We start from the raw sequence: 15,272 nt of genomic DNA on the forward strand, positions 1-15,272 counted from the left end.
AGGATTTTCAAGCGAGATCATTGCCAGTGCTACTGGACTGGCTCATGTGCGGGTGACATGAAATTTTTCGAGCAAGATCGTTACCAGTGCCCCTGGACTGGCTCTTGTTTGGGTGGCACATAAAATGCATCATTTTGAGTGTGGCTGTTGCCAGTACCGCCTGACTGGCCTTCGTGCGGGTGACACGTAAAAGCACCCACTACACTCTGTGTGGTTGGCGTTGGGAAGGGCATCCAGCTGTAGAAACTCTGCCAAATCAGATTGGAGCCTGGTGTAACCATCTGGTTTCACCAGTCCTCAGTCAAATCATCCAACCCATGCTAGCATGGAAAGCGGACGTTAAACGATGATGATGAATGAAGGAAAATTGATTTAGCAGAAATCTTTATTCAGCACAGTGATCAATTAGACCCATCTAGCATGTCTAGTTGTGTTGCAGCCATTGATAGATGCAACACAACTTGATGTACAATATCTCACCCATAAGCAAGAGATGCAGGATAGGTCAAAATGATTGTTGTGCTGAATAAAGATTCATGCTAAATCCATTTTCCATTTCCCTCATTCATTATAAACTCAATGAACACTGGAATTCCTGATGTAGATCCAGTGACAGTTATATCGTAACTGTGGATGTCACCAGGTAGCCTAAACGGTGAATATGATCTAATCGGCATACTACTAGACATATACCCAAAGTCCAAATAATTACTTTACATATATATACACATACACAATGGTAGTGTCCAAGCATGACTACAGCTTTAAAGTTGAAACTAGTTAAAGAGTTATGTGTGCGTATGTGTATATATATATATGTACATATACATACACATATATATATCTTTGTTTCCCTACTGGGGTAGTCAAGTATATCCTCAATAGTAAGACACCCGCCTCTATCCTTCTATTCTAGTTTAACAATCTGCTGGCACACAACTACCTCCTCCAGTACTACTCCCCATCCCACCCAAAGGTCTTTGTCCTGCAAGTTACCTGGCAACCTTGTTGGTACCAGCTAAAAAGCACCCAGTACACTCTGTAAGGTGGTTGGTTTTAGGGAGGACAGCCTAGTGCATCTCTGTGTAGAGCTGTAGAGGTGAAGAACTCAGGCATAGCTATTAGCAAGTGTTGCAACAGAGTTGTGATTCAGTAATTCACTTATCCTCTGAGAGTCTGAAGTCAGTGACCCATTTTCTTCAAACAGTGGGCCTATCTTGTACCATACTAAAGCAGACTCTTTTTTGAGATCACTTTCAATCTCAAGCAGTGTTCACTTGAGATAGGATTCTTCACTATCCTTTAGTCGCCCTTTTAGATGATTTGAAATCTTTGCTTGTTGTCTCATGAGAATCTGCCTATCGCTGGGAATTCTGTCAGTTTGACATTCTCTCTGGAAATAGCTTACTGCATATGTTATGCATGATTGTCACAAGATGCAGTAGACTTATGTCAATATCTTACATAGAGAGATTGGCAGACCAGTTTTGTTCCACGATCTTTCCAATCAGCTTTATGGAAGTCCAGGCTGGAAAAGGAGCTGGGTGCTTCTAATAGCCTCTTTGTGTGTGTGTGTATGCTGGTTTCTTTTTCCATCCCACATACTTTCTAAGTTAAATGTTATTATTAACCAAATAACAAACCTTCTAATGGGGCCACTGTATTGGCTATCAGGAAGTCATTCTATTCTGTTTATGTAGTGTTCTATTTCGTCATATACCCAAAGTTCAAATGCTTTATATATTATATACACACACACAATGGTAGTGTCCCACCTCTGGGGTCTCTCTATTGTATATCTAGGATGAATATATAACTGGCTCTCCATCAGTTATGACAATGAGGGTTCCAGTTAATCTGATCAACAGAACAGCCTGCTTGTCAAATTAATATACAAGTAGTCGAGCACTCTACAGATATGTGTACCCTTAATGTAGTTCTCAGGGAGAATTGGCATGCCACAAAATGAGACAAGTTTGGGTCTTTGAATAACAGGTACAACTAATTTTTGCCAGCTGAGTGGACTGGAGCAATGTGAAAAAGTGTCTTGCACATGAACTTTATGATTGTGAACTTATAGCTTTATGATTGTCAGCTGAATACCCCTAACCATTAAGTCACAGGCATTCATAATTGTATATATAAGTTAGTTTTAATATATCTTTAACCCTTTCATCACCATATTTCTTTTGAAACACACTGCCTTTGTTTCAATTAATTTTGTTTGGAACAAAAAATTATAATGGAAAGTTTTATCTCGGGTCACCTGAAAGTAGGAAGTTTGCATCATAAAACCAGAAGTGGTCTCTGGTAGGTATTAAGTGTTATAGTTGTGTATTTATTTTATAAGTTAATGTTAAAATGTTTTAAATACATAACTGTGTGTATGTAGTAACTCCCACTTAGATGCATAATGGCTGCCTCTTTCCCCTCCCTCCACAGACCACCTAACAATCATATTGTCCTTCCCCACCCTTCAGCAACTCATTTTTTACTACTACTTATCCCCCTCCCACTCCTCTGCATCACCAGTTTATAGCAGGTTTCATCCACCCTTCAAGCATACCTATTTTGGCAGTCTGTCTCCCCACCCCTCTTTCATCTCCCTATACAATCTTGCCAACCAGCCACCCACTTCTACTTAGCTTGCGTTTTGTGGGGCCATCTGGATACCTTAATCACCATTATCTACAGCTCCTGCTGATCATTTTTTCCTTTCCCCGACGAGATGTGTGTAGCCATGCAGATCAATCTGCAGAAATCTGCTCTACCTCCCTCCACTTGCAGTAGTCCCCTCATCTCCTAGTACCCATAGTCCTGCAAATTGCATTCCAACCTCAATAGTGGACATAGCCCCAAAAAGGAAACCAGCCTATGTTGTAAAGTGGTTGGTGTCAGGAAGAGCATCCAGCTGTATAGATCATGCCAAAATAAACAGAGACTGGCAGCTCAGTAAACCACCCAGCCCAGGACAGTATAGAAAGCAGACAAACGATTGCATATACCTACACATACAAATTGGAGATAATTTTTCCTTGATATATATATATATATATATATACATACACACACACACACATATAAAATTCAGAACTGAAAGATGAAATCAAGATCCCAAGTAAGGAAACTAATTGTTACTTTACAAAATAAGAAAGTGTAACAGTAAACTAAACTGGAGAATCTATATTGAAAAAGTAAACTGTTTTATTTTTATGCAATATATGAATTTACAAATCTTTATCAACCATTTTTCCATACTGGCATCAGTTACTTTCAATACACTAGATCTTCTGTGGGGATCAGTATCTTGTGACCAGCCCTTACCACTTCCATCTGCAGTTTATTTTCTATAGGTACCTTCTAGTTGTATCATGTGACAAGTTTTCACTTGTTTTTAAATAGCCAAGAAATAACAATAAACACAACATATACAACATGCTCACATCATTCACATTCTTGTACACTATAACAGACTAGTGACCATGTAGAGCTTCCTCATTTCATTTCTTTCCGCCCTTTGCATTATCCCTGCTCAGCTCCAATGTCTCACTGCCTTACAATATTGAGCTTTATGCACATGCAACCTAAATTTCATTTATACAAACAAGCCTTTTGTTACCAATACTCCCAGAATTTTTTCCATACCAAGGGATTACAAGAGGTAGAAATCACTAGAATTTTGAAGTAAATAACCAAATTTATAAAAGCCTTTTGCTGTTTCCATCCACCTATCATATCAAGGGTTTCAGTAATGTTTATGGCCAAAATCAAACTTCATGCAAGACTGTCAATTCAGTATGAGGGTATACCAATTTGAAAATATGGCTAGAATTGAGTTAATTGTTAGAGCCAAGCTCATCTAATAAAAACTAACATTAAATGAAATTGACTTGTATAGGCTCAAGGCTAGAAATTTGTACGGAGGAACTGTTGATTATGTTAACTTCAATACATAACTGGTGCTTTATTGAAAGAATGAATGACAAAGTTGACCAAGCCACAACATGAACTTGCTAAAATAACAATACATGTCAATAAACTGTTTTATGGTATCCAACTATTTTACATTACATTCTTTATGGAGGATACACCAATGGGAGAGGTATGCCGGAAGAAAGTTTAAGAACTCTACTTTCAACAAAGCAGCAGCAAACCTCAGCAATTGAAAGGGTTTGTTTCATGAGTACTCTTGCTGCTAATTATGAGCATCTATTGTTTAAAATCCTGTCAACCTGCCTCAAATTCCACTACACCATTTGCATATCTACTGGGTACACAAAATAGAGTTCTTAAGTACTCTATATCAGCATATCAAGTATGGTCACTTACCTTTGGTATTCATAACACAGGCAAGTGCTACTTCAATCGATTGACTAATAAAGATAGATATTTGCAATTGCTTGTGCTAACTCAAGATTCAGAGTGAAAAAAAAAAAAAATCTCACTGTTTCTACTATATGAATGGGAAGTGGCAACTATCTGAAAAATTTTAATTAAAACCTGTGAGTTTCAACTAATGAATACAAGCTGTTAAATACATGAAGATGTAACAGAAAGATTAAAATATTAGTCCAGTTTATATTTGTAACATGAGCAATTATTTTCGAAGGTATTCCTCCAGCTAATCATTCTCTTGAAATGAGAAAGAACTCATCATCAGCCAGTGAAAATCATGTTGAAATCTGTACAGTGTCTAAAGAAACAAGAGTGTTCATAAAGATGAACTGATGATTGCTCACAAAAAGTTATGTAATTTCACCACTTCACAGTTAGCTACAATAAATATGTTAATTCCAGCAAAAGTAGACCAAAGAAGACTTTCAATGAAGTACATCGTCTCAGAAAACTAAGCCTTACAAAGACAAGTCAAACACAAAATATCACACACTCCTTCCCACAATCCACTGACCAAGCCTGTGTATGATCTTGTACTGTGAGAATTTGCTCGGACACCCTATCACTACCGTCTTTATCTTCTTCCCAGCTACTACAGCTCACGTCATGTGGGGTAGGCATGAATCTCTTCTGTAGCAAGACACCTGTGTTGCCCCTCTACCATACTTTAGCTTTTCAACACCTGTATAACACCCACCCCACCTCTCATTTAGTCATGGGGGCTTTTCCCCCTTTTCCATTCGTTTTTGAATGATGATTTAATAAGAACATGGTAATTTAACAAAGAAATAATCTATTAACCAAATCAGTGCATAATTTGTAAATCATCAACATGCAACGTCCGTTTTCCATGCTGACATGAGTTGGACAGCTTGACAGGAACAGGCAAGGCCAGGGACTGCACTGGGTTCCACAATTTGTTCTGGCTTGGTTTCTATGGCTGGCTGCCCTTCCTAACACCGGCCACTACAGAATGTACTGGGTGTTTTTTACGTGGCACCTTGGTTTTAGGATTTCAATTCTGTTGTGGTGGACACATCTCAAGTACAGCAATGTGCCACATATCTCAGCCTCTGTCATTTTTCTCCCATATCTTCCTGGGTTTTCCCACAACTTCTTTCCACTTTAAGTAGTTGAAACTTCTTTATGCAACTGTCCCTATCCATATCACATGACCAAACTAGCAGTCTCCTCTCTTGCACACTGCATATGATTCTGTACAACTTCCTCTACTGCTAATTAGGTTATCTAGGTTGCAAAACTTATCTACAACTTCCAGAGAGCCACCAGGACATTTAAGGAAATCAGTTTCCTGTGTACCTGTGGTCAATATGGCTCCTATACATCTTCAACATACAAACACTACTTTCTATTAACCTTCCTACTATTCCACTGCACTTCTTGCATGACCATAGCTTGCACTAGGTAGACTGAATGGAATTTCTGCCTACACCCTTCCTACATATCGAATAGGGCCATTTACTGGAAGGGTGAAGGTTCCTGTCTAATTTTTTGCTTACTAGGATCTTGGTCTTTGCTAAGTTTACTTTAAGACCCTTTGATTCCAAGTTAAGTTTCCACACCTGGAATTTCTTTTCTGATTCTGTGAGGGCAGATCATCAACATATAGTTCTCATGGGCTTCCAGTCTTAATTCCTGTTACAGCTTAGAGGATGATGAATAGGAGGAGGCTGAGGTCTGACCTTCGATGAACACCTCCTTGTATACTAAATTCATCATTGTACCCATGATCAACTCTTACCTTTCTAAAAGCAATCCTGTACATGGCATGTACTGTTTCCACAAGCCATTCATCTATCTCCAGCTTCCTTAGAGATCACTATATCAGAGAGTGAGGCACTCTGTTGAAAATTTTCTCTAGATCAACAAATGCCAAGTACAACAGCTTGTTCTTAGATAAATGCTTTTCTTGCAGTTGCCTGACTATGAATATAACATTTGTGGTGCTTCTCCCCAAGACAGAACCAAATTGCATTTCATCCTGTCAAATTCTGTTTCCTAATTAATTGGAAACCTTCTCTGCAACTTTCATCACCTGGTCCAGGAATCTGATGCCTCTATAATTACTTCTGTCTAAAGCATCTCTCTTACCCTTGTAGCAGCTATGATGCTGTTGCACCAGTCACTAAGGATTACACTTTGCTGAATAACCTGATTAACTATGCAGGTAACTGGACTGTATTCAACTCTACTAGATATCTTAAGCATCTTGGCAGCAACTCCTAATCAACCAGAGACCTTCCCCGTCTTCATATCTATAATTGCCTTATCTATTATGCTGCTGTCAACTAGGATAGCTAATCCTTCTGTTGAGTTCATGAGGAAGATTCTCTTTTTCCCATTCATTCTCCACATTTAAAAGCCTTTTCTAGTAGTTCTTCCACACCTCTTCTTTTTAGGATCTAAAAGCAAGCATATCTGTTTGTACACACTTCTCTCCCACATCTTGATTCTCTATAACACACTGTCTGACACTGTAAGACATTGGCAAACCGCTTCTTTTCTACTTCTACCCTAGTTAGATAAGCCTCACACCTAGCTTCTCTTTCAGCTATCTGATATGGTTCTTTGCTACCTCGGACAGCTGGAATAACAAAAGTCAACTTTTGCTGTATTTGAAATCTGAATAACTAGACATGGAATTATATAAACCTGCTCAGCATACACTCCCTGTTTAGATTAGCCCACTACTGACACAAATTGAAAATGATAAGAGGGTAGGCTGAAATGTTCATAGGCCAAAAATGGGGTGGTGCTAGAGCTGTGAAACTTGCATGCATTTTCCTAACTAATAACTGCATTGTTTCTTTCCAAGTAAACTGACATTTAACTGTTCAAAGAAGACTTCAAAAGTAACTAGTAGTAGGTATCACTATAAGGTGCCATAGAAAGTATACAAGCAGTTTGGCCATGCAAAAGCACACATTTTGCTTGATCATTTTCATATCAATATACATTTTTCCATGTATAAAATTATATATAATTTTATGTGAACTTTCTTCTCATATAGTTTTAATAAAAATCTGTTACATGTCAGAATCCTTCAATCAACCTAGTATTTCCACCCATTCACAAAGTTTTTCTTCTTATTTTTTTGACTGCTGAATACTAGGCCTTTTTTTTTTATTTCAATGCAGTGGAGCACTGCAGCTCAATTTATTTTGAAAATCATAATCTTGAAGAGGACTGTTTTTACTTCATTTTGATTCAAAAAAAACAAAAAAACCCTCTCAAAGTGGGTAGGTTAGTTAATCATGAAATATAAAAATATAAATTTTATTGTCACTGCCACATCTGGATATGGTGAAAAAGTGCAGTCAATAAAGTGGGTGGTATAATGAAGCTATTTGTCAAACCGATGTATTCCTGCATGCCACGAGGTCAAACAGAACAAAAACCCAGTGCTTCAAATATTGAGTTTGAACCAGAATTTCAAGAAATGGACAAACTAATTAATAGGCATAGGAGTGGTTGTGTGGGAAGTAGCTTGCTTACCAACCACATGGTTCTGGGTTCAGTCCCACTGCGTGGCACCTTGGGCAAGTGTCTTGTACAATAGCCTCGGACCAACCAAAGACTTGTGAGTGGATTTGGTAGACGGAAACTGAAAGAAGCCCATGTGCGTGTGTGTGTATATATATATATATATATATATATATATATATATATATATATATGTGTGTGTGTGTGTTTGTTTGTCCCAACAACATCGCTTGGCAACTGAAGCTGGTGTATTTACGTCCCGGTAAGTTAGCAGTTCGTCAAAAGAGACCATTACAATAAGTACTAGGCTTACCAAGTCCTGGGGTTGATTTGCTCGACTAAAGGCAGTGCTCCAGCAAGGTCACAGTCAAATGATTGAAACAAATAAAAGAATATTTCTATGAAAAAAGAAAGGAAACAAAAAACCACTAAATGAAACTACATAAGTTTTCTAGAGCCCAAAATTAGCATGGAATCATATTGAGAATGTTTATCTCCTCACATTGCTTTAAGAAAGTGGTGAGCAATGGCTGAATTTTACATATTGGATATTCTTGTAGATGCAAATAGTGTAAAAATGAAAACAAAATTTGACTAAAAAGTTGGAAACATCCCACTAAAATATAGAATATCCAACTTATGTGAGAGTCCTGATCTGAAACTACCATTTATAGCTATTTTTAATGGTCCTTTGAAACTTTATTGAAATATCAGTTCTCAAAATCTCAGGATTTATTTAGTTCTATACCAACTAAAAATTACCAGAACCCAAACCCTTGTGGTTTGTACTTTTGGATTTAGCTAGGCTGAAAACACTGCGAAATTGCTATTGTTACATGTAACAAACTAGGCCTAGATAGATATTTTTAAAAAATTGCAAAAACAATTTTCCAGAACCTGAAAAAAAAAAAAAAAAAAAAAAAAAAAAAAAAAGAAAAAGAAAAAAGACAACTGCTATACCACAGACACTTTTAATTTCTGTAATGTGAAGATGATTATCATCTCAGTTTCAAAGATATGTCATCACAAATATGGTTAATTATTCACTTAGGCCAATCAGTCAACATTTTAACCAATTCACTGATCATTCAAATTGTCATATTTCCTCAAATATTCATCCAAATTTCACAAATGAGGTATCAAAGTGTTTCTTATTGGATGCTCTCCAAGAAAAAATTCAATAGAAATTACAATTAAACATTTTTTTGAAATTCAGTGATACCTACTAGCAGTGATTTCTCTCGAAAATGGACAAAATTTGGCATTGTGGTGTTATTAAGTACCTGCAGAAAAAGGGTTTAGCCCCCAAGGACATGCTGACATGGGCAGTTGACCCAAGGTCTGGACAACTTGTAAGTGCTACCACCAAGAAAAGTTTGACTATACATCAAATAGCCAATGCTATTAGCATATCCCGCGAGAGAGTTGACAATTCTCTGCACAATGAACTTGACATAACAAAGGTTTTTGCTGAATGAGTGTCAGGTCTTCTGACAACTGATCACATTATGGGAAAATCTGACATTGTTTGAGGTAAATCTGGTTTCCTCTAACATTTCAAAGCCAGGATGAGTGTTGGGTTCATGAGAGCTAGAGACAATCCATGCAGTGGAAACACCCCTCCTCAACTGCTCCAAAGAAGGCCAAGGTTATTTCATCTGCAGGGAAGGAGAAGGCCTCAGGTTTTGGAATGCAAAAAGCACTGTGTTTATTGACTATTTTTAAAAGGGTCACACCATCAATGGTAAGTACTGTGCCAACTTGCGGAGGTAATTACAAAAGGAAATCAAGACCAAACACCCAGCAAAAACTGACGAAAGGCGTTTTGTTCTATCAAGACAATTCTCCAGCACACAAGTCCTTCGTTTCAATATCTGTATATACGACTGTGGCTTTGAACTGGTTGATCGTCGTCTCTATTCTCCTGATTTAGCCCCATCTGACTCATCTGTTCCTCAACATAAAAAGACACTTAGCTGGGAATCTGTATTGCAGTGATGATGATGCCATATCTGCAGTTGATGACTTTTGTGACCAATAGCGTGAAAGCTTTTTTACCAATGAGATCCAAGCACTGCAACACCAAATGAAGTATGTGGATCGCAAAGGGGACCGTGTTGAAAATAAACTTCATTTAGTAACATTCCATGAGAGTATCTTGGTCAGTCTATTAACTTTTCAGCAGACCCTCATATAAGTTTTAGCTTTTTTACATCTTTAAAAATGAATTTTATGTTAAAAAAGCATTAAAGCTTTAAAAGTATTTGAATGTAAATGGATAAAAGTATATAGTTGTAAAAAGGGTGGATCTTTCTAGAATAAAAATGGCAGCTTTGATGTTTCAGCCCTATAGCTTCAAGAAGCTCTAAGTCAATTTTAATGTGGCACTGACAATATATTTCTATCAATTTCAAAGATAACTTTTGATGCAAATACAGAAAGATCCAATAAATTTCATAGGCATCAACAAATATTTTCATTACTCGTTTTATAACTTTTCAAAATGCCAAAAACTCAATCTTAAAGAAAAAGTAGTACATATACAAATGTTTCTCTCTCTCTGCCTGTGTGTGTGCGCGCACACACACACATACATGTAAATATCTAAATTATAATGAAATTCTAATTTAATCAGAAACAAAATTTCTTGGAATCGGCATTTCCAAGAGAATAATTGATTGGAGAAAAAAATTGTGTACACACCTTAATTGATCTGCAAAGATGGTGAGGCCATGCTAGTGTAGAGGGGCTGTCTGTCTTTTCGACAATACCTCCCAGCAAATCCTGTTGAGTAGGAGGGAGTAAAAATTTGCACTTTAAACTTTATCAGATGTTAAATTCTGAGCAATGTTAATTCTCAGTTTTTAAGTTCTTAGGTACAACAAATATCAATACAACCTAAAACATAGATAAAGTATTTAATAAAAAATCTTTAACAGTAATCATACACTATAATACTTTTCAAATAAGTAGATAATGAAATCAAACATTTTTTAATGCAGACACTGCCCCACACTTTTTTTTTATATATTTTGAAATTTAATATTCAAGGATAAATTTTAAATCACATATTGAACTTTAAATATTCACTCATACAAGTAATGCTTTATTCCTTTAATTGTTTTTGTAAAGTTAAAAGTCACCAATATATATGCAGATTTTAATAGTCTCTTCTTGAATTTTCATTATTTAGAATTAAAAAAAGAATTAAACCTCTGCCACTGCACCAAAAAGTTCAGAAATTGCAAACAATGCTTTCAGTGTTGCTTTTTGCTTTTGTATTTTAAAGTAAAATAAAGTTCAGAAAAGCATGAAACATCACTTAATGTTGAAATTTACTAATTTATCAAGCACGGATTAAAAAAGATAGAGGGGGAGAGGGTAACTATCCTTATTAGACTCACAAGAGCAATGGTTAAATAATTTAAGGGGATGATATAGGGAATGCTATGTGCAAAGACAACTGGAATCCCCTCACAGTTGGAGAGAGAAAGCCAGCCATGTCACCATCCTTAGCTATTGCTTGCGCTTCTTTTCCATCTCTCATGGTTTCCTTGACTTCACCTGTTTCCTTACCATTCCTACTGACTTCTGCATGCAACCCTTCTTTCCACACACCAGACTTTCTCCTTCCCCCAACTTGTAACTATCCTTGCACACTCCATCACTAAAAAACATATAGTGTAACAGATGTAAAAAAATGTGTAGGAAATGAATATGAAAACAAAAAGGGGAAAGCAATAGGGGTGGGAAATTTCACAAGATCTGGGTTTTTCCTTCATAACTTATAGGAAATTTTGTTTTTTTTTTTAAATTAAATTTTATATAATTACCTTTCAACCGGCATAGATTATGATTATGAAGAAGTTTGTGGGAAAATATTTTCCAAGGTGTAAGGAGAAGACTTCGGAAAATTTACAAGATCCAAGTTTTTCGCCCATAACTTGCTGACAGTTTATCATGGATAGCAGGTATAAATCCAAATTTTAAATATTCCTCTGAATATTGACAAACTTTTTTACTTGTACTACTCGTTTTATGTATTTTTGAATTGGCATAACTATAGATTTCTGTGCCCCTGACTTTGGATGATCATAACTTTCAGAAAAATGGAAATTTTTTAATGAAATTGTCTATGAATATGTGTTATGTAGATTGTAGATTCCAAAAAAAGCTCAAACGTGGAATTATTCCATTCAATATCATGTTTATTATAGAGATTATGCAACAAATTATGCTTTACACTTCTATATTTAACTGTGCATGTATATTCCTTATTTTTGCTTCTGGTGTCGGAAAGATTTCCTCCCACCCCACCCCATTTTCTCGCAAAGTATTGTTCTTTGCATTTTTTTTTTTGCCAAAAATCCACCTTTTCGGATAGATTCTGGAAAATTGCCAGAAATCGGAATTTTTAAATTGGACGATTTGACTGGGGACTGGCGAACCAGATGGCTACACCAGGCTCCAATCTGATTTGGCAGAATTTCTACAGCTGGATGCCCTTCCTAACACCAACTCCGAGAGTGTAGTGGGTGCTTTTACATGCCACCGGCACTAAGGCCAGTCAGGCGGTACTGGCAACGGCCACGCTCAAAATGGTGTATTTTACGTGCCACCTGCACAGGAGTCAGTCCAGTGGCACTGGCAACGATCTCGCTCGAATGTTTTTTCACGTGCCACTGGCACAAGTGCCAGTAAGGCGACGCTGGTAACGATCACGCTCAAATGGTGCTATTTACGTGCCAATGGCATGGAAACCAGACAGCTGCTCTGGCAATGATCATACTCGGACGGTGCTCTTAGCACTCCACTGGCACAGATGCCCCAACAGGTCTTCGCAAGCTGAGTTTAGTGTCCAATGAAGGAGAGGTTGGTATGAGTGTCAGTCATCGAATTTGGTTCGATTTCGATTTCACTTGCCTCAACAGGTTTTTGCAAGTGGAGTTTAGTGTCCAATGAAGGAAAGGTACACATAAGTGGGCTGGCTACACCCCTGGCAGAGGCCTCGGATTATGGTCTCACTTGACTTGCCGGGTCTTCTCATGTACAGCATATTTCCAAAGGTCTTGGTCACAAGTCATTGCCTCGGTGAGGCCTAATCTTCGAAGGTCATGCTTCATCACCTCATCCTAGGTCTTCATGGGTCTACCTCTTCCACAAGTTCCTTCAACCGCTAGGGTGTGGAAATTTTTCACACAGCTATCCTCATCCATTCTCGCCACATGACCATACCAGCACAATCGTCTCTCTTGCACACCACAACTGATGCTTTTTAGGTTCAACTTTTCTCTCAAGGGATTACACACTGTCGAGTATGCACACTGACATTACACATCCATCAGAGCATACTGGTATCATTCCTTGCTAGCTTACGCATGTCCTCAGCTGTCACGGCCCATGTTTCACTGCCATGTAGCATGGCTGTTCGTACACATGCATCATACAGTCTGCCTTTTACTCTGAGCGAGAGGCCCTTTGTCACCAGCAGAGGTAAGAGCTCTCTGAACTTTGCCCAGGCTATTCTTATTCTAGCAGCTACACTTTCAGCACCCCCCCCCTACTAATTTGGTCACCTAGATAATGGAAGCTATCAACTGCATCTAGTTTTTCTCTCTGGAATGTGGCAGAAGTTGTTTTCTGCACATTTTCAGTGTTTATTGCTCCTGAACATACAAAAACTAACTTCCCAGTTAGCCTTCCTTTGAAATTGCTGCACCTCTTATGTGTCCAGCAGGGCCATTTACCTGAAGGGGTTTGTGTTTTGTTTACCTCCCTACTTATTAGGACTTTGGTTTTAGCTAGGTTGACTCTAAGGCCCTTCGATTCTAGTCCTTGCTTCCTCACCTGAAACTTCTCTAGTTCTGATAGTGACTCAGCAATTAGCGCAAGGTCATCAGCATAGAGGAGCCCCCAGAGGCATCCTGTCTTGAATTCCTGTGTTATTGACTGGAGGACTATGATAAATAGGAGGGGGCTGAGGACTGAACCTTGGTGGACCCCTACCTCTACCCAGAATTCTTCACTGTACTTGTCTTCAACCCTCACCTTACTGACAGCGTCTCTGTACATGGCTCACACAGCTCTCACTAACCATTCTTCTATCCCTAGTTTCCTCATTGACCACCAGATAAGGAATCAGGGGACCCTGACAAAAGCTTTCTCCATGTCAATGAAAGCCAGATACAGAGGTTTATCTTTGGCTAGGTATTTCTCCTGCAGCTGTCTTACCAGAAATATAGCATCAGTGGTGCTTTTCCCTGGCACAAACCCAAACTGCATCTCATCTACACTGACTCTCTCCCTAATTAGTTGGGATATGACCCTCTCCTTGACCTTCATTACTTGGTCCATCAACTTGATACCTCTGTAATTATTTGTATCTAAAGTGTCACCTTTACCTTTGTAGCAATTGACTATGGTGCTGCTACACTAGTCATTGGGTATGACTCCTTCGTGTATCACCTGGTTAACAATACGAGTGACTAGGCTATAGCCGACACTGCCAGATATTTTGAGCATCTCTGCAGTGATTCCTGATGGGCTGGGGACTTTCCCTGTCTTCATACTCTTAGTTGCTTTATCTACCACGGTACTGTCAACTTGGATAGCTGGTCCCTCTGTTGGGTCGATATTCGGCAGACTCTTTTTCTCCCATTCATTCTCTTTATTGAGCAAACTTTCATAGTGGCGTCTCCAAACCTCTCTCTTTGCGGCCTTGTTTAGAGCAAGTGTACCATCATCCATGTGGACACATTTCTCTCCTACAACACCACGATTCTCTCTCACACACTGTCTTGCAACATGAAATTCCTCAAGTCTTTGGTCCTCACAGCACAGAACACTGACAATTTTTTTTCTTATCTGCTTCCCCTCTGGCTAAATAAACCTGTCATCTAGCTTCCCTTCTGGCAGTCTGATACAATTCCCTGCTACCACCGTTCTTCCAGTCCTTCCAGGCCTGTTTCTTTTGTCTAATAGCCCTGTCAACAACATTGTACCACTACCACATTATTTTGGTCGTGAGGAGACTTTGCACCATCCACAGATCTGGTCAGTGGCCCTCAGTTCTCTAAATTAGCCCCTAATTGTTTTCCCCTAAAATTCCCATATCCTCGGAATCTACATAGTCCGAGGTATATTTGTAGAGAATTTCATTAAAAAATATCCATTTTCTTGAAAGTTAAGATGAATTAGACTCCAGTGAATTTTCTGAAATTCCCCACCCTAACTCCTCCTAAAACACCAAATTTTGTATATTCGGAACCTACATGATATAACACATATTCATAGACAATTTCTCTTTAAAAATATCTATTTTTTTGAAAGTTATGATCATCAAAAGGCAGTGTGTACATGTGCGCGCGAAAATT

The 15,272-nt window shown here is 38.2% G+C and overlaps 1 protein-coding gene across 4 annotated transcripts in view; it reads right to left on the reverse strand.

Annotated features, from left to right (window-relative positions):
• Positions 1–15,272, reverse strand: part of LOC106882466 (protein tyrosine phosphatase type IVA 2) — a 70,423-nt gene that overhangs the window by 37,501 nt on the left and 17,650 nt on the right. For 3 of the 4 annotated variants that reach the window (XM_052976320.1, XM_014933152.2, XM_014933151.2), the window contains exon 2: positions 10,603–10,683. The exons of the other annotated variant lie outside the window; for it this stretch is intronic. The gene's annotated coding sequence lies outside the window, so the exon portion shown is untranslated. The remainder of the gene's footprint in view (positions 1–10,602; positions 10,684–15,272) is intronic. 4 annotated transcript variants of the gene reach the window in all.

Source organism: Octopus bimaculoides, chromosome 24, assembly GCF_001194135.2.
Source record: "Octopus bimaculoides isolate UCB-OBI-ISO-001 chromosome 24, ASM119413v2, whole genome shotgun sequence".
In the NCBI taxonomy this organism is placed as follows: domain Eukaryota; kingdom Metazoa; phylum Mollusca; class Cephalopoda; order Octopoda; family Octopodidae; genus Octopus; species Octopus bimaculoides.